Source organism: Puma concolor, chromosome C2, assembly GCF_028749965.1.
Source record: "Puma concolor isolate L17-30 chromosome C2, mPumCon1.1.hap2, whole genome shotgun sequence".
In the NCBI taxonomy this organism is placed as follows: Eukaryota; Metazoa; Chordata; class Mammalia; order Carnivora; family Felidae; genus Puma; species Puma concolor.
In genome coordinates this window covers 154,563,577-154,581,104 of record NC_141675.1, presented here as the reverse complement: position 1 = coordinate 154,581,104, position 17,528 = coordinate 154,563,577, and the positions used below count along the sequence as shown (strand labels likewise).

The window sequence follows — 17,528 nt, the reverse complement described above, 5'->3', positions numbered from 1 at the left end:
TCCTAGAATCCAAGGACAAGAAGGCAGGTGATCAAGAACAAGGCTGGACTTGGGACCTGGAGAGTCCCTGGAGGGAGGGATTTAGGAAACCAGCAGGTATTGATGATTGGCTTCTACCTTCTTTCCTCACTAACTGGCCTTCCCAGGTACTCAAGGTCACATATGAATAGAAGATGGCCGCCCACAAGCCCAAGTTCACATGTGTGGTTTCTGCTGCACAGGGTTTCTGTGTGTACATGTGGCCAGATTTCCCAGAAATTAGCCCAGCTTAGCTAGGTGCCCACCCCTGGATGGCTTAACTATGTCCAGGAAAAAAATCATGGCCCCAGCGGCTGGCCCTGACCCTGGCAGTCTCAGATTTTTTTGTCTGAAGAAACCTGGCATTCATTTGGGCCACGTTGCTAAAGAGGAAGCAGTTGACATTGCAGCACAATGACTGGTCATTGTTCAGGACCTCCACACACTTTGCAGCTTACTTAGTCCCCTTGTTCCACCTAGTAAATGCCAAAAGGGCCCCCTCCCCAGTCACTGTGACACTAAACCAGCCCCCTTAAGTGCCTCCTCAGAATACAGTGTTGCATCCTGTTGAAAAGCCCCGAATTTCAGTCCAAGCATTTTGAAACACACATGTGTGGGTCCTGTCCTAGCCCCAGAGCAAGGTGGAAACACACAAGCTATTTAGAATAAGATGGCTGGCTCTGCCAGCCTACCAGCCATGCGGCCTGAAGCAAATACCTTAATCTCCCTCACCCGTGGCTCTTCACCATCCAAAGCTTGAATTAAAGGATACCTCCCCCTTAGATCTATTGTGAGGATTAGGTGAAATTGGGTATTAGGTTGAACCATAGGAAATGTCCAGTTTTATAGGTCAAACACTTGAATAATCTGCAATTTCATAGGGTTTCAACCAACATTTCAGGGCTGTAGCACAGTGCTTGGCACATAATAAGAGTCAATAAATGGTAAATATGAATCCTACAAGGATTCAAATTAAACTTGGATGATGCAAAATGCACTAAAAAATATAACTTCTAGGTAAGAACATTGTGTCCCACCCCCTGACCTTGGGCAGAACATAGCACGTGCCGTTAACTAAGGTATAAACAATGGTGGCAAGAAAAATCCTTTGGGGAAATTTTAAACGCTATCTGTGACAGCTCATGACAATTGGAAGGGCAAAAAGGAGGTATCATCCCAGTGGAGACTTAGAGTATGGTGGCCAGCTGTCCTCTGCTTATGGAAAATACTGGAGAAAGCCATTATCTGTGGTGACTCATCAGTCTTCCTCAGGAAGACAAAACAAAGCTTTCTTCTCCTCCCCAGCAAGCAGGAATCAGGGCTTGGAATGGTAGCTCAAGGGGTTATGGGCTTGGACATGGATTTCATTTTTAATTATTCCAGCTTACCTTTTGCATAATTTTGCATAAAAGAAATAACTTTTATTTCAAGCTCCCCAAGTCCCTAACCTGTCACTTGCATGCAGATGCCACCCTCTGGCCCTCCAACTGGCCACGGGTCAGGAAAGCACAGAAGCATTAACTGACTGCGTACAGCATGAGAATTTTCCTTGGCACTTTCCACTGGCAGTTAACTTTTAATTAAAAGGCAAAAAAGACATCAATTATCAGTTAACAAATTTCAATCTCTATTCAGACAAGGGAATTAATGTGTTTAAAAAAGGCCTCAATAATTATTTCTTGCAGTTTAGAAAGGGTGATGATAAAAGTATACCTCTGCCTCCACTCTTCTTTTCTGGTTTCAAGAAACTTGATGAAAGGGCAGCCATACCCAACACCTGTTTGCCAGGGCTCTAGATTTAGGGGCCATGTTATTCTAAATAACTTCAGGAGGAAGGGCACCTAAGCCCAGCTGAAAAGGAAGCTGTGGGCAAGCTGGTCACCTTTGGAAGTTGGGTCCCGCCTGAGATCCCATTCCAGACTGTTCTCTCCGGAAGCTTGTGCCTGCTTTGCCCCTGACAGAGCCTGGGTCTCCAAATGCAGGTAGGAATGACTTGTACTGCTCACCTCCAAGTCAACATGGATTTTCTGTTCAGTCAAAAAGCTCAAAGGAAAACATTTCCAGGTGGGAAAGCAGGAAAGTTCTCCTCTCTCATGACCCTATAGTTATGTTGGCAGAACTTCCCAGTGGAGAACAACGGCTTTCCACTGCTCTTGTTGAGTTGTTTATACCTTGTGACTTCTCCCCCCAAAAACCTTCTTCTAAGCAAGCCTCCCACTTTTTTCCAGAATGGCCATTTTCTTTCCTTCCTTTCTTGGAAGGGAAATTGAACTAGTAACTCTTACTTGATAAGAGTAAGTAAGTCAGCCACTGGGAATGGAAAGTAGAAGGGGGTCAAAGGCTCTCAGCTCCTCAGATTAAATAGTGCTCCCAGATAGCGATGCCAGATGGGCAACATGCTGGGAGGCCATCAGCCCCATGAATAAATTAAAACCTGAGTCAAATATAGCTAAAACATTTTTTTTCATTTGATAGACCCTAATGCAGGTTGCTTTTTAGCTCCTCTGTCAGACCACAAGCACATATTGAGGTCACAGGACCAAGGGCTCCCCTGGGCTCACACATTGTAGACCAAAGGGCTGAGGAGAAAGCTTTGCAAAGGTGAAGCAAAAGACAGTGCTGACCCACTGTGGTCAAAGACACTGTACCTCCCCCCACCTACCCACCCATCCCTATCTCTCGGCCTTCCCTGCCACTCTCCCAATCTCTTTTTCTCTCTAGCTCCCAAACATCCTGGTGCTCAATCCCCTAAGAAGGTGGATTTGGGAACATCCAAACCCAAACACAGATTCCCTCTCCCACTCAGTGGGACCACACCATGGGACATACAACTTACCTTCCGCCCCCAACCCTGACACACACAGCAAGTGTGAACAAAAACTTTATTAATTCAGGCAGGACTAGAGCAGGAGAAGAAGGAAGGAAGGAAGGAAGGAAGGAAGGAAGGAAGGAAGGAAGGAAGGAAGGAAGGAAGGAAGGAAGGCAGGCGCAAAGGAGGGAGGGCAGGAGGGAAGGGAGGAAAAGAAGAAGAAAAGGAGAGAGAACAGAAGGAGTCTCCTTATGCACTGATATACTGTACTTCCAAGATATACCATCCAGTGAAAACTGCGCTGCCCTTCATCTAAGGAGGAGAGTAAAACTGTATACGTATATGCCACCCAGGCTCCCTCCAGCACTCTCCCTGACAGCACCTCCTCCTGGCTGATGGGCAAGAAGGCTAGTCAGTGCACTTCACAGGGCAGCTTTTAGGCTGACGGGGCAGAAGAGAGCATAAAATGGACATTGAGGGCAAGTAGAGGATCATAGCACAGGGCAGGTGGGAGATGGAATGGGTAGAAATATCTCATTGTTTTGAATTTCAAGTCTTGCAAATATATTTCCTATTTTAAAAAATTAATATAAAGTAAAATTTAAATATTCAAATAAGTCAATCATTAGGACACCACAGGACCCAAGATGAGAGAAACAACAGTGTGCCCTGTGAATATACCCTTCAGCCCCACTGGTCCATGAAATTGAAAGAGAAGAGGGGGATCTCTTCGTGCTCCAGACTGGAATCAAAAAATTCAAATAGAGTCAAAAACAATAACAAAAGCAAAGCATGATACATAGAATTTAGCGGGGGCTTTGGTCTAATTTTATTATATCCTCCAATAACTTGCAAGCCTATGAATTGAGAACACAGACACTGTTCCAATCATTGGGAAAGATTTGGAGGTAAACAATCTCATTAGAATAGTGTCCTCCTTCCTGTAGACGAAGACAAACCCATTCACAGCCAGCAAGGAGGCTCCTGTAATGGAAGCTGGCCCTGGGAAGAAGCCAAACACTCCTGGGCACAATAATACCAGGGTTTATTGCTTTGCAAGGGGGCAACAACAAAGTCATGTTATAGAAGCGACATCCCTCTCATTGGGTGAGACCAACTGCCTTGTCTCCAAGAAGTAATAACGCTCACCTTGGCAAGGTGTGCCTGCTTTGCAGGTGAGCTAGGGAAGGCAGTCAGCTGGCCGTCTGACTGATAATGGGGTTGAACTATAGGTGGAGTGTCTGCTTTCCTGTACATCCCTAGGAACAGTGCTGACCCCTCCACCTGGAGCCTCAGCAGCAGCAGGAGTCCCCATCAGCATCCAGCCCAACCTGGAGGTGCTCAGAATTCAAAACTCATGAAGGAACCCCACTGGAAAAACACCAGTCCTCCTAAGAGAAAGGGAGTAGTCCTTCACTATCAACCTGTCTCTTCAGTGAAGAAGCTATATGCTTTCATCTCCATCCAGGATGGGTTCAGAAAAGCAACAAATTGTGGGGTACTCAAGAAAAAGATCGTGAAAGTCCCAAGACTTCATTGGGATGTGATGTGAAGGTTGAGAGCCTCTCATCGCCATCACAGAGCCCCTTTATAAAATTAACAAGTGCTTCCCAAGTCAAATGGAAATGAGAAAAATATACAAGGTTCCTGAACCTTGAATAAATATATTGTTTTGCAAAAACTGACTGTTCTAACTTAAATGTGCATTTCCCTTCTATTGTCCGTGCTTAAAACATAACTTCATAAAAACTTTATCATCTTAAATGTGCCTCATCTCTCCTCCATTGTAAAAGCCTTATTATTGCATTACTTTCAAGTTATTTGGGCAGCTCTCTCATATAAGCCACACACACAAAAATTCCCATCACCTTGTGTAGATGAAGGTCAGGCCTTCAAGGTCAAGACCTACAGCATCCTGAACGTGGAGCCTGAATGCTGAAAGGACCCACAAGACCTTCATGACCACAGAGGTGAAAATTCCTTATGAAAGAGATTTTGCAAGAGAGACTTGCCCCAGAGGAGAAGCTCATTCATTTACTCAATGTTCAAGGTACTAGTACACAGCACTCATGCAAGTGATATTTATGGAATCTGTATGGTGGCTTGCAAGCCATGAATTAGCCTCATTGGGTGCTTGTAGAATGCAGGAGAGAGAAAAAGTCAGCATCTTATTAGGACAGTAGAACACCCACAAACAACTGGAGCACAAGATTTAAAATTTGCCAAATGAGAGTTGTAGATAGGAATGTTGCCATGTTGCCATGGATCTTTTTTTTTAAGTGTGAAAAACTTCAAATCTACAAAAAAAAAGTAAAAAATACAATAAACACTCACATACCTTTGAACCCATGTCGCCAACTATGCACATCTCCCCAACATTTGCTTGCCCTCCTCTCCTCTCTCTCTCTCTCTCCCCCTCCCTCCCTCCCTCCCTCTCTCTCTCCCTCTCTCTTTCTGCTGCTGGCTCTATCCTTATCTATTTATCTATTATTTGAAAGTAAGTTCAAGTCTTTATAACCCTTCATCCCCAAAGGTTTCATCCCCAAATGTTTCTTTAAAAAAAAAAAAAAGGGATATTTTCCTACATAATTTGAATATCACTGTCACACCTGAGGAATTTAACACTGATAAATAATATTATCATATGTCCCAGCTATCCAAGACCCCTACCAAGGACCACGTAATCTTCATGCCTCTTTTGTCTCCTTTTACCCAGAACAGATCCCTTGCCTCTGTTTTTGTTTTCGTTTTCATTAGTACCATATTTTTTAAGAGCCCAAGCCTATTGTTCTGTAGAATGTCATGCAGTCTGATTTTGTCTCATGGTGGCCTCATTATTCGATTCAGGTGCAACGTGTTGGGCCAGAATGCTAAATATTTGATGCCTGCCCTTCTCCTTTCATCAGAGCAGGAGCCCATGATGTCAGCTTCTCCCCTGACCCTGATGCTGACAGGTGGCTGGGATGGGAAGGGAAGTTTCCCCTTGTGATTAATAAATAGCCTGGGGAGTGCTACTCTGATGCGGCATGATGATCCTGCTTCCAAACTTTTCAACTCATGGTTTCACCTGACCCAATTAGTGGCAATGACAAAATAATGATTCTCTAATTTGATCACTTTCTGTTCAACTCTGTCTCTTTCTTTTGTTTTGTTCCACTTTGCTTTTGCCATGTGGGTTTGAAGGAGGAGGATCCCATCTCTAGCTGGGGCAATAAAGGAGGTCCCTCAGGCAGGAGATGGCATTTGGAGATGTGAGAGGATATTGAAAAAGCTGCATTTGGTGCCTTCTATCAGGAAAGAGATTCTCCCTACAAATGTAAACAGTGCCCTGACTGAGCCACATGTAAGTGGCCCTCTTTTCTCCAGTTTCCTGCTGGTTCCTGTGGACTCACTTGAGGAGCCATGTGGGGAAGATGTGGAGGTAGGACTGTGTTCACAGTTGGGACAGCAGGTTGCTGGCTCCTCGGGCAACATGAGAAGGTCAGGCTCCAGTCTCCGCCCACCGCCAAGAGCATTCAATCAACCTTAACTAGACATTGTGCAGCTCATCTGGGCCAAGTACTCCCTGTTCCTCAGGCACACAGCTGTAGGGCACAAGTGCCTGATAAAGCATCTGAAAGCATCAAGGTTACTTGAAGATTTGGAGAAATAAACATTTTTAAAACAAATAGGAACATAATAAAAATGCAATTATAGGGGAAATATGAAACTATGAGATCACACAAGAGCCTCATGCCTTTGGTAAGCCATCCTGGGCTATCGCCAGAACCCCAGGGACATTCATCTTGATCCTCTGCTGCAAAGACCACCCTGAGAAGGACATTCAGGAAGTGGAAACACTGTCCCAGCCAAGGGAGCAGCAAGTGGCCCCAAACATCGGATACCAGGGATGAAAAATAGATAATAGGAAGACTTGGTTATGCAGAAGCAAATGGAAAGTTGATGAATATTGACTTCCTGGAAGTCGATAGTATGGTCACATGAACAGAGAATACTAACGATCAGTCTTTAAACATTTTGTTTCTTATATCTATCCTTATTGGTAGACAGGGTTGTAAAATGGTCTCCTTTGTCTTACTCTAGAGATAACTAAAAAACTTTACAGAGTGTATTAGTAAAGAGAAGACGGGTTCTAACTTTTTTTTAGGGTTTAATTTTAGAGGGTTTTTTTAGGTTCAAATTCTATATTTTGCAAAGAGAGAGAGAACACAGGGGAAGGAAGGAAGGAAGGAAGGAAGGAAGGAAGGAAGGAAGGAAGGAAGGAAGGAAGGAAGGAAGGAAGGAAGGAGTAAAAAGAAGGAGAAAAGGAGGGAGGGAGGGAGCCAATCAAATAGCATAAGCATTCCAAAGTCTTACCAGGATTTGAAATCTGACATAAAATTAAAATTGTTTCATAAAATTGAGAAAAGAAATTGAAGCTTTAAATAGAACAGAATCAAGTCACTATTTTTATGGAATTTTAAAAATCCGAGCTCAGATTTAGTTAAGCCACCATAAAGTGAAAACCAATAAACTGTAAGCGTACATTTTCATGAAGTGGAAACTATGCTAATTTTTATAATTACAAAGTAGGAGACTTTTTTGGGGTTGTCTGTCTACTTTAATCCTAGGCCCTCTTAAATATTTAGTTTATTGCCTCTCTGGAACCAAAGTCTGAGCAGCTAAAATTTTAATGATGTTGGAAAGCACACTCCGATCCCACCACAGGTAGAGCATGTTAGATAAGACACTGCATACTCATGGAGGAGAACAGTTCACTCTAAGAACCCAGGGACCTCTGATACAACAAGGGCAGCTTCTTGGTACCTCTTGGTCCTTCCTTCTGGGGCGTGTGTCAGGGCTCAGAAGATCTCCAGGTGAAGGACTGAGTGCCGAGTTCCACCCCACCTCTTCACCAGCCAACCTTTCTTTACATCCCATTTTTTTGTTATTAACAACTTATTTATTTTTTAATTTACATCCAAGTTAGTTAGCATATAGTGCAATAATGATTACAGGAGTAGATTCCTTAATGCCCCTTCCCCATTTAGCCCATCCCCCCTCCCACAACCCCTCCAGTAACCCTCCGTTTGTTCTCTATATTTAAGAGTCTCTTATGTTTTGTTCCCCTCCATGTTTTTATATTATTTTTGCTTCCCTTCCCTTATGTTCATCTGTTTTGTCTCTTAAATTCCTCATATAACTGAAGTCATATGATATTTTCCTTTCTTGGGCTAATTTTGCTTATCATAATACCCTCTAGTTCCATCCACATAGTTGCAAATAGCAAGATTTCATTCTTCTTTGATTGCCAAGTAATACTCCACTGTATCTATATACCACATCTTCTTTATCCATTCATCCATCGATGGACATTTGGGCTCTTTGCATACTTTGGATATTGTCAATAGTGCTGCTATAAACATGGGGGTGCATGTGCCCCTTCGAAACAGCATACCTGTATCCCGTGGATAAATACCTATTGGTGCAATTGCTGGGTCGTAGGGATGTTCTATTTTTAATTTTTTGAGGAAACTCCATACTATTTCCCAGAGTGGCTGCACCAGTTTGCATTCCCACCAGCAGTGCAAAAGAAACACTCTTTCTCCGCATCCTCACCAACATCTGTTGTTGCCTGAGTTGTTAATGTTACCCGCTCTGACAGGTGTGAGGTGGTATCTCATTGTGGTTTTGATTACTTTACACCCCATCTAAACTGCTTCTTTCTTGAACTCTCTCTTCCAGTATTTATCAGTTTGTAGTTGTGTATTTAATTGTCTAAGGTGTGTCAAGGTGTGTCACCTCAACTAGACTGGAAGCTCCATGGGGTTGGGGGATCATGCTCCTGGTCTGCCCTCAAGTACCCAAGACAAACATACTCTGAATGAATAAATGAATGAATGAATACCTGAATACATGGCTTTCAAGTAGCAATCTTATCAGAGAACACTCCTCCTTGCCTGGGAAACAATGACTTGGTGATTATACTACCATCTACGTGTACTTTTATTTAACCAAATGGGTAGTCTCAACACTCTGGCTTCCTGTAAATTCAGCCATTCATCCAGCTAATGTTCTCTGAGCCCTATCATGTCCTAAGCACTACGGCAGGAGCTCGGGATACAGAGACGAACAGGATGAAAACAAATGCGTGAACACATCAGTCAAATGAAAGCCTGCGATGACTGTTTCTTTTCAAGGACCAGCACATTGAAGCTTTTGTTCTTAAACATAATATTTTTTAAAGAGAAATTATAAACTTAGGAGTGAAAAAAGAGGTGGCAACCTTAACTCACCAGAATCCAGGCCCAGAAGGGGACAGCCTCTCTGGCTTCATTCCCTGAATCACTAAAGTTTTCTCTCCTCCAAGCAACAGACATTAATAGAGACCCCCAAATTTGAGGAGACCCAAATAGAGACCTCAGCAACCAAATAGCAAATGGGCTTAATCTATAATGCCAACTCTTATTGACTGATGGCCATGGGTTGGGAAGCCACCACGGACTAAGTGGGTAAAAGCCACTATCAACTGGTGATGTCTGCCATAAGCACCATATGCCATTTTTGTCAGTCTTGCCCCAGGAGGTAGATTTACTACAAGGCTGAGGTGGAGAAGATCAGAGAAGTATTTTTATGACCCTGCCTAAGCACAATATTGGTCATCCAGTAGGTGTTCAAGAAAAATTTAATTAGAATGACTCATCTCCACTATTCGCTACTCGTGACTTTATGAATTTATACCCCACCTTTGTACCAGTTTGTAGCTGAAGAGCCTATAGGAAAGTGATGAGTTTAGGGTGGAGACATTGCAAATAGCCTTTGTTCTGGTTCTTTTTTTTTTTTTTTTAATTTTTTTTTTCAACGTTTATTTATCTTTGGGACAGAGAGAGACAGAGCATGAACGGGGGAGGGGCAGAGAGAGAGGGAGACACAGAATCGGAAACAGGCTCCAGGCTCTTAGCCATCAGCCCAGAGCCTGACGCGGGGCTCGAACTCACGGACCGCGAGATCGTGACCTGGCTGAAGTCGGACGCTTAACCGACTGCGCCACCCAGGCGCCCCATGTTCTGGTTCTAATTTATGATTATCTGATAGAGTAACAGTCCTCTATGTCTTTGGACTCATGTGATAGAGCCCAAGACATTTCTAATTAGAGTAATGCCCAAGAACATTCCCTGCATTCCCACTGACCTACAGCCCTTGCACCTTCTCTTATAATTATTTGTCTATTCCTCTGCAAGATCTACAAAGACAGTAACCGTTTCTAGTTCACTTTCATTTTGTCAACTGCAAGAACAGTGCCCACTATAGCAGGATCATAGTAAATGTTAAGTAAATGAACTGAAAACCTTACACCAAGAAGTCGAAAGTGTTGGCTCGACAACGGCCACATCTGGATATTTGCATCATGGCCAACACCTCGGTTTTTCCTGTCCTGCAGGGCGGTGAAGTCACGGGGGCAAGACATCGCTGAGTTGGAAAGGAAAGGATAAATTCTGTTCAATGTGAGGCAGAAAAGTCCTTATGTTATAACTACTGCCTGTTATATATTTTTTATCAAAAGTAGCAAATGTATCGTGGTGTTTGAATATATAAAAAAGTGGAGCGCCTGAGTGGCTCAGTTGGTTAAGCGTCTGTTTCTTGGTTTTGGCTCAGGTCATGATTTCACGATTCGTGGGCTCAAACCCCACGTCGGGCTCTGCACTACAGGTGCAGAGCCTGCTTGGGATTCTCTCTCTCCCTCTCTCCCTGCCCCTCCCCTGCTCATCCTTGATAAATAAATAAATAAATAAATAAATAAATAAATAAATAAATCTTTTTAAAAAATTATCAAAGAACTTGAATAGGCTTTTCTCCAAAGATGACACCCAAATGGCCAAAAAGCACATAAAAATGTGCTCAATATTACTAACCATTAGAGAAAAGCAAATCAAAATCATGAGATACCACTTCACACCCATTAAGACGGTTATTATTTTAAAAAATCAGAAAATAACAAGATGCTCTTTATATATTCATATGGAAAGTTTCCCAAGATAAATAATTGAGTGAAAAAAGCAAGGTATTAGCGAGGATGGGGAGAACTTGGAACCCCGGTGCACTGTTGGCAAGAATGTAAAAGGCTGCAGCCACTGTGGAAACAGTATGAAGGTTCCTCAAAAAATTAAACATAGAGTTATCACCTGGTCCAACAACTCCACTTCTGAGTAGATACCCAACAGAACTGCAAGCAGGGACTTGAACACATATTTGTAACCCCTTATTCATAGTGGCATTATTCATAAGAACCAAAAGGTGAGAACAAGCCAAAAGTCTATTCGTGGACGAATGGATGAGCAAAATGTGGTCTCTACATACAGTGCAATATTTTTCAGCCTTAAAAAGGAAGGAAATTTTGACACACACTCCCACATAGAAAAGCCTTGAAGGCATCCTGCTAATGAAATACACCAGATTAAAAGTTCAGCATCAAATGATGCCACTTGTATGAGGTGCCAAGAGTGGTCAAATTCATAGAGACAGAAAGTACATTGGTGGTTTCCAGGGTCTGGGGGAGGGGAAGCAAAATCCTGGAAGCCATCTAAATGACCGTCATGGCAGGGCCAGCCAAATAAATGATCATTCCAAGCACACAATGGAAAATTTTGTAGCTATAAAAATGGACCAAGATGCTCTTTATATATTCATATGGAAAGTTTTCCAAGATAAATAATTGAGTGAAAAAAGCAAGATGCTACGCAGAGCCTATATAGGATGCTATGATTTGTTTTTTAAATAGGGGGAGAATGTGTCCTTCAATTTCTTGTATTTGCACAAAACTGTCCGGGAGGAATACACAAGAAACTAATAAAACTGTTGCCCATGAAGAGAGTAAGTGGGAGCAGAGGAAGGAGGGGGTGCTTTTCACACATTCCCAGATTGATTTTCATGTGAGCACCATGGGCATGCACTGTCTGCTCACATAGACTGCTAGAAACTCCTTTTTAAAAGAAAAACATGTTTTCTATTTTTTATATTATTTTTTGAAATTTTACAGGAATTTTTACTTAAATTGAGCATCTCATTGTGGCCAATTATCTAGTCACTCTGTATTCATTTCCTGGGGCTACCATAACAAATTACCACAAAGTAGATGGCTTATAAAAACAAAGACTTACTCTCTCATAGTTCCGGAGGCCAGATGTCTAAAGTCAAAGCATCAACAGGGCCATGCTCTCTCTGAAGATTCTAGCAGAGCGTCCCTCCTCACCCCTTCCAGCTTCTGGACGTTGCTGGAAGTCCTTGGCAGCGCTTGGCTTATAACCGCATCATTCCCGTCTCTGCCTCTGTCTTCACACAGCTTTCTCCCTGTGCGTCCACACCTCTGTGTTCAAATTCCCCCCCTTTGTAAAGACACCAGTTATTTTGGATTTAGGGCCTATCCTAATGACCTCATCTTAACTTGAGTACATCTGTTTCCAAATAAGTTCACATTCACAGGTTCTAGATGGACATACATTCGGGGAGGAACCTATTAAACTAGGTGCATGCTCTAAAAGATTATGCTGGCATCTGAGTATGTTTATGGAATAACCCTCCTTCTTGGCCACCTCATAAGGATCTCCTGTATTTCTCCCTCCCAAGAAGGTTGGGCTAGAGATCACCCAAAAGGAACACCTAGGTGACCTAAGAGTTGATACATCCACTCTTTCTATTTATTATTTCCATCACCTTTTCTGATTCCAGTCCTGTGACAATGTTACTCACCAGTTTCAAGTATTTCTACTTCGACCAATACCCATGGGGAATATTTTAATAGCAATGTTAAACTAAAGGGTTTAGTTGAGAATAACGGTCACACTGTGACAAATTGTTGAGGGTATTTGCTAGGTTGTTAAATCAAGCATAAGGTGCTAACCACAGATATAAGTACATGTTAGGTTCTTACGCCTGTTTTACGTCCCTAGGAAATAAACAATACCTCCCTAGCTGGGGAGAGCAGGCTAGTTTTGCAGTCCTGATCTTGTAAGCTGTGGATAATGATGTAATGTCTTATTCTTGGCTGCCCTGAGGATTTAACAGGCTCACTCTTCACTTTATTCAGCATCCAGTTGCTCTGTTACTGGGCTCTGCTGCTGTTGCCAGAAATGCTCATGGACTCACTTCTTCCTTATTCAACTCTTCCCGAGATCAGATCTCACACATGTTACTTACCAGCACAGCAGCCTCACACATGTTACTTACCAGCACAGCAGCCTCACGCAAGTTACTGGACCTCTCTGAGCCTCAGTTTCCCAATCAGGCAAGGAAGGCCTCTCTGAAAAGGTGGCACAAATATAAGACCCGAATGACATGTATGAGAACAGTGTCCAATGCAGAGGAGCAACTAACACAAAGGCCCTGGAATTGAAACAAAATTGACCAACAGGGAAAGACAAAATAGGCCATGGAGTCTGCAGCATGGTATTGCAGTGTGCGTGCGCAGGGGCTGGTAAAGTAGGGGTAGGGGGTGCCAACTGAAGTCATAATAATAGGGTAGAGCCAGATTAGTAGACCTTGGAGGAATTTTTTTTCCTAAAGTGTAATGAGGAGTTCTTGGATAGTTTTAACAAAAAAATAAATAAGATCTGATTTACATTTTTAAACACTTCATGCTATTTGGACTGGAACTAGAGTAAAAGCAAGGAGACCAGTAAAGAAGCTAGGGTAGTTATCGAGACAAGAGGTGATGGTGGCTTGGACCATGGTGGCAGCCATGGGGATGTACCAACTGGATGAGTTGGGGAAGTATATTATGGAAGTAGACTGGCAGGACTTCCTAATGGATTTGGATGTTGCAATAATGCAAAAAGTTGAGTCCAGAATGGCTTCTAAATTTTTTTTCCATTTTATAGTAGGTGTCACTAAAAGTTCTATTTGGGGATTTTTGGTTTGAGAATCAGAGTAGACATCTAAACAGAGACGTCAAGGGGACAGTTGCATAAATGAAGCTAGAGCTCAAGGGAAAAGTCAGAAGTAAAGATAAATTTGGAAGTTATTAGCATAGGTATGGTATATCAAGGCATAGGACCATAATGAATCACCTAAGGAGAACATGTAAACAGAAAAAGAAAAGGGTCATGGATCAGGTTTCCCCAACATGAAATCTGATAAAAACAATCAATAAAGAAAGCAATTTGAGGAGCGCCTGGGTGGCTCCGTCAGTTGAGCATCCAACTTCAGCTCAGGTCATGATCTCACAGTCCGTGAGTTCCAGCCCCTCGTCAGGCTCTGTGCTGACAGCTCAGAGCCTGGAGCCTGCTTCACATTCTGTGTCTCCCTCTCTCTCTGCCCCTCTCCCATTCATGCTCTGTCTCTCTCTGTCTCAAAAATAAATAAATATTTAAAAAAGAAAAGAAAGCAATTTGAGGGAGGAGGAAAATCAAGAGAATGAAGCAAAATGGGAGTGAAAGAAGAAAACGTTTCGGAAGAAGGAAGTGGTCAGTTGGGTCAAATGTGGCCAAGAGGGCCAGTGAGAGAAACCATGTGGCTCTCTTGAGTCTTAACAAGATGGCGGTCATTGAGTTCGACATGAACAGATTCCCTGCTGTCTTGGGAACAGAAGCTGGACTAAAGTCAAGAGAAGGGAGGAGGAAAGACTATCCATATAAAGTACAACAAATCCTTGGATTGCGAGTAACTTGTTCTGTGAGTGTTTTGCAAGACAAGCAAACATTTCTAATAAATTTAAACTTGATAAAGAGCGATGTCTTGCAATATGAGTAGTACGTGACACCAAACATCGCATGATCACAACTGAGCCAATGGTTCTTGAAATTCATCTTGATATACAAGTGCTTTGGATTACAATCATGTTTCCAGAACAACTTATGTTCACAAACCAAGGTTTTACTCTATTACTCTTAGCATAGAGCCTGGCACATAGTAAGCTCTAGGAAATGTCATCATGTATCATTATCCATTACAAGGCATCTCTCTGTGCAGCTCTACATGACTCTGTAGATTGCTACAGATGGAAATACGAAAGTCAACATGCATACCAAAATACAACTTCATCCAGGAAAGGAGTAACTTGACCAGGACAAAATTACTATTTTTTAATAGACAAGTAAAGGTTAAAAAAAAAAACTACAAGAAAATTTGTTATGTACACAAAGAAGCCTACAGAAGCTTGAGCCCTGCTGTGCCACTGGGTCTTGAAGCATAGGTGGAAGGAAGTGGATGATGAGACAAAGGAGTTCTGCTGGTTGTGTAGACCCAAGGGCTCACCTGCTGGAATTTCCTCCCTATGTGAAGGAGTTGTTCCATGAATAAATTGTTGTTTTTAAAAAAAAAAAAAATCCCATGCCCTGATGTCTCAGCATTTCAGCGATGTCATCAGAAATGAGAGATGCTAGATGTGTGACTTAATTGGAAGGTCATGCTCAGTGACCTTTCCTGTAGGCTGTGACAGCATGGTACAGGCTCATTTTGTAAATAGGAGTGGGGGAGAACCTTCTTCCAGTCATCATTATGTTCAAAAACTCTGTGAGTTCAGCAGAAAATCAAAGGAGCAAGCAAAATGCTCTGACCTCTTGCACCTCCGAGCCCCAACACCCTTAGGCAGCAGCTGACTAAAACCCATCAAATGCTTTCCTGTTTGACTTTCCCCTTGGCTCTGATTCTGCTGTATTGGGATATGTGCAACATGCAAGCTCAATCCAGCACCATTGCCCTCCATGGCCCTACAAAGACCCTTCACCTGGGGAGCCTGATGGCATGTTGATCTGATAATGAATTAATTATGTATAACATTGAGAATATCTGTCTCCATTCCTTCTCCTAGCACTTAGGTATGGAAGAAATGGGTTATCAAATCAAAGACTCAGATACTGCCCTTCACTTATTCATTCAACAAAAAAATATTGAACCCTATTATATACCAGAAGCTATTCTAGCCAGTAATGCACAAAACAGCAATACACAAGGTAAACTTTTAGGGGCCCTCATGAAACCTATTTTCTAGTGACAGAGACAGGCAATTATTACCAAAGGAATGAGTCTGTAATATTTGTTTCAAGTACTAGTAAATGCTACCAAGAATAATACAGCAGGTGAAGGAATAGAGGTGGAGGAGTAGGATGGGAGACAATTATAAATATGGCTGACAGAGAAGTCCTGCCCATGGTGGGTGCCATGTTAGCATGACCTGATGAAATGAGGGAGCCAATCTGGTGAATATCTGGGGGAAAAGCAAAGATTCAAGAAAAAGGACACCGCAAGGATAAAGCTCTGAGACAGTGATGAGCTTGGTGTATTGTAGAAATTGCAAGAAGACCAGTGAGTTTGGAGCAAAATGAGAAGGAAGGAGCCTAGAAGAATTCAAGATCATAAAGCTCTACAGGCGTCAGTCATGTAGAGCCTTGCAGACCTGGATTTTTTTTTTAGTGGATTTTTTTCTAAATGTGTTGAGAGGCTTTTAGAGGAGCAGGAGAATGGCATGATCTGATTTATATATGAAAATATCACTTTGGTTGTCTTGTGGAGGAAAAGTGAATAGGAGACTATTGACAATGAGAACTGATGGTGCCTTCAACAGGGTGACAGTAATAGAGGCTGTATTAGTTTCCCATTGCTGCTGTGACAAGCACACTTAGTATCATACTTACCTCACACTTACTATTTAATAGCATCTTAGTATCTAATAACAGTAACGTATGATCTTACAATTCTGCAGGTCAGAAGTCCAGAACAGTCTCACGATGCTAAAATCAGTGTTGGCAGGGTGGTGTTCCTCTTTGGAGGCTCCAGGGAAGAAAGTGTTTCCTGTTCCTTTGAGTTTTCAGAACGAGTTTCTTGTGGCTACAGAGGCAAGGTCCCTGTTTTCTTGCAGGCTGTGATATGAGGGCTATCCCAGTTTCCAGAAGATGCCACATTTCTAGGCTAATGGACTATTTTATCTTCAAAGCCTGCAGCAGCACTTGACTCCTACTCATGTCACATCTCTCTGACCTACCTTTCTGTCTTCCTCTTCCACTTTTAAGGACCCATGTGGCCCAGATAATCTAGGATAAACTCCCCCCTAAGTCTGTGACCATATCTCATCGGCAAAGCCCCTGTTGCCATGTAAAGTGACATTCCTAGGTTCTGGAGATTACAGAATGGACATCTTTGGGGGACCACTATTCTGCCAATCACAGAAGCAGTGACAATGAGTGAATTCTAGATGTGTCTGAAGGATATTTCCAACAAGACACTGAATGGCAGATGTGAAGAAGAAAACCAAAGCCACCTGGCCAGACTATATAGGTGGCATCATTTACGGACACAGGGAGCAGTGAGGTTGGGGAGAAATCTAGTATTGGTATGTAGACTTGAGGAGTCTATTCAACAATCCAGTGAGATGCCAAGAATTGGATAAAAAGTCCAGCCTTCATGGGGAAGTCAAGGGTGAATACAAAATGAGGAACTATCAACTTATGTATGGTTTTTAAAGCCATGAGACTAAGTGAAATATGAAGCCACCTAGGGATAGATTATAGATTAAGAATCTAAAACTCAGTCCAGGAGCTCCTGGGTGACTCAGTCGGTTAGCCTCCGACTTCGGCTCAGGTCACGATCTCGCAGTTCGTGAGTTCAAGCCCCTAATCAGGCTCTGTGCTGACAGCTCAGAGCCTGGAGCCTGCTTTGGATTCTGTGTCTCCCTCACTCTCTGCCCCTCCCCCACTTGCACTCTGTCTCTCTTTCTCTCAAAAATAAATAA

General features: G+C 42.6%; 1 protein-coding gene across 4 annotated transcripts in view; it reads right to left on the bottom strand.

Annotated features, from left to right (window-relative positions):
- The window catches only part of IGSF5 (immunoglobulin superfamily member 5), a 94,435-nt gene that overhangs the window by 11,065 nt on the left and 65,842 nt on the right, over window positions 1-17,528 (bottom strand). For 2 of the 4 annotated variants that reach the window (XR_015240460.1, XR_015240463.1), the window contains 2 exons: window positions 13,031-13,103; window positions 7,886-10,302 (listed from right to left, as the gene is read on the bottom strand). The gene's annotated coding sequence lies outside the window, so the exon portion shown is untranslated. Of the gene's footprint in view, window positions 1-7,885; window positions 10,303-13,030; window positions 13,104-17,528 lie in introns of those variants that run through there. The other 2 variants (XR_015240461.1, XR_015240462.1) reach the window with 2 other exon arrangements.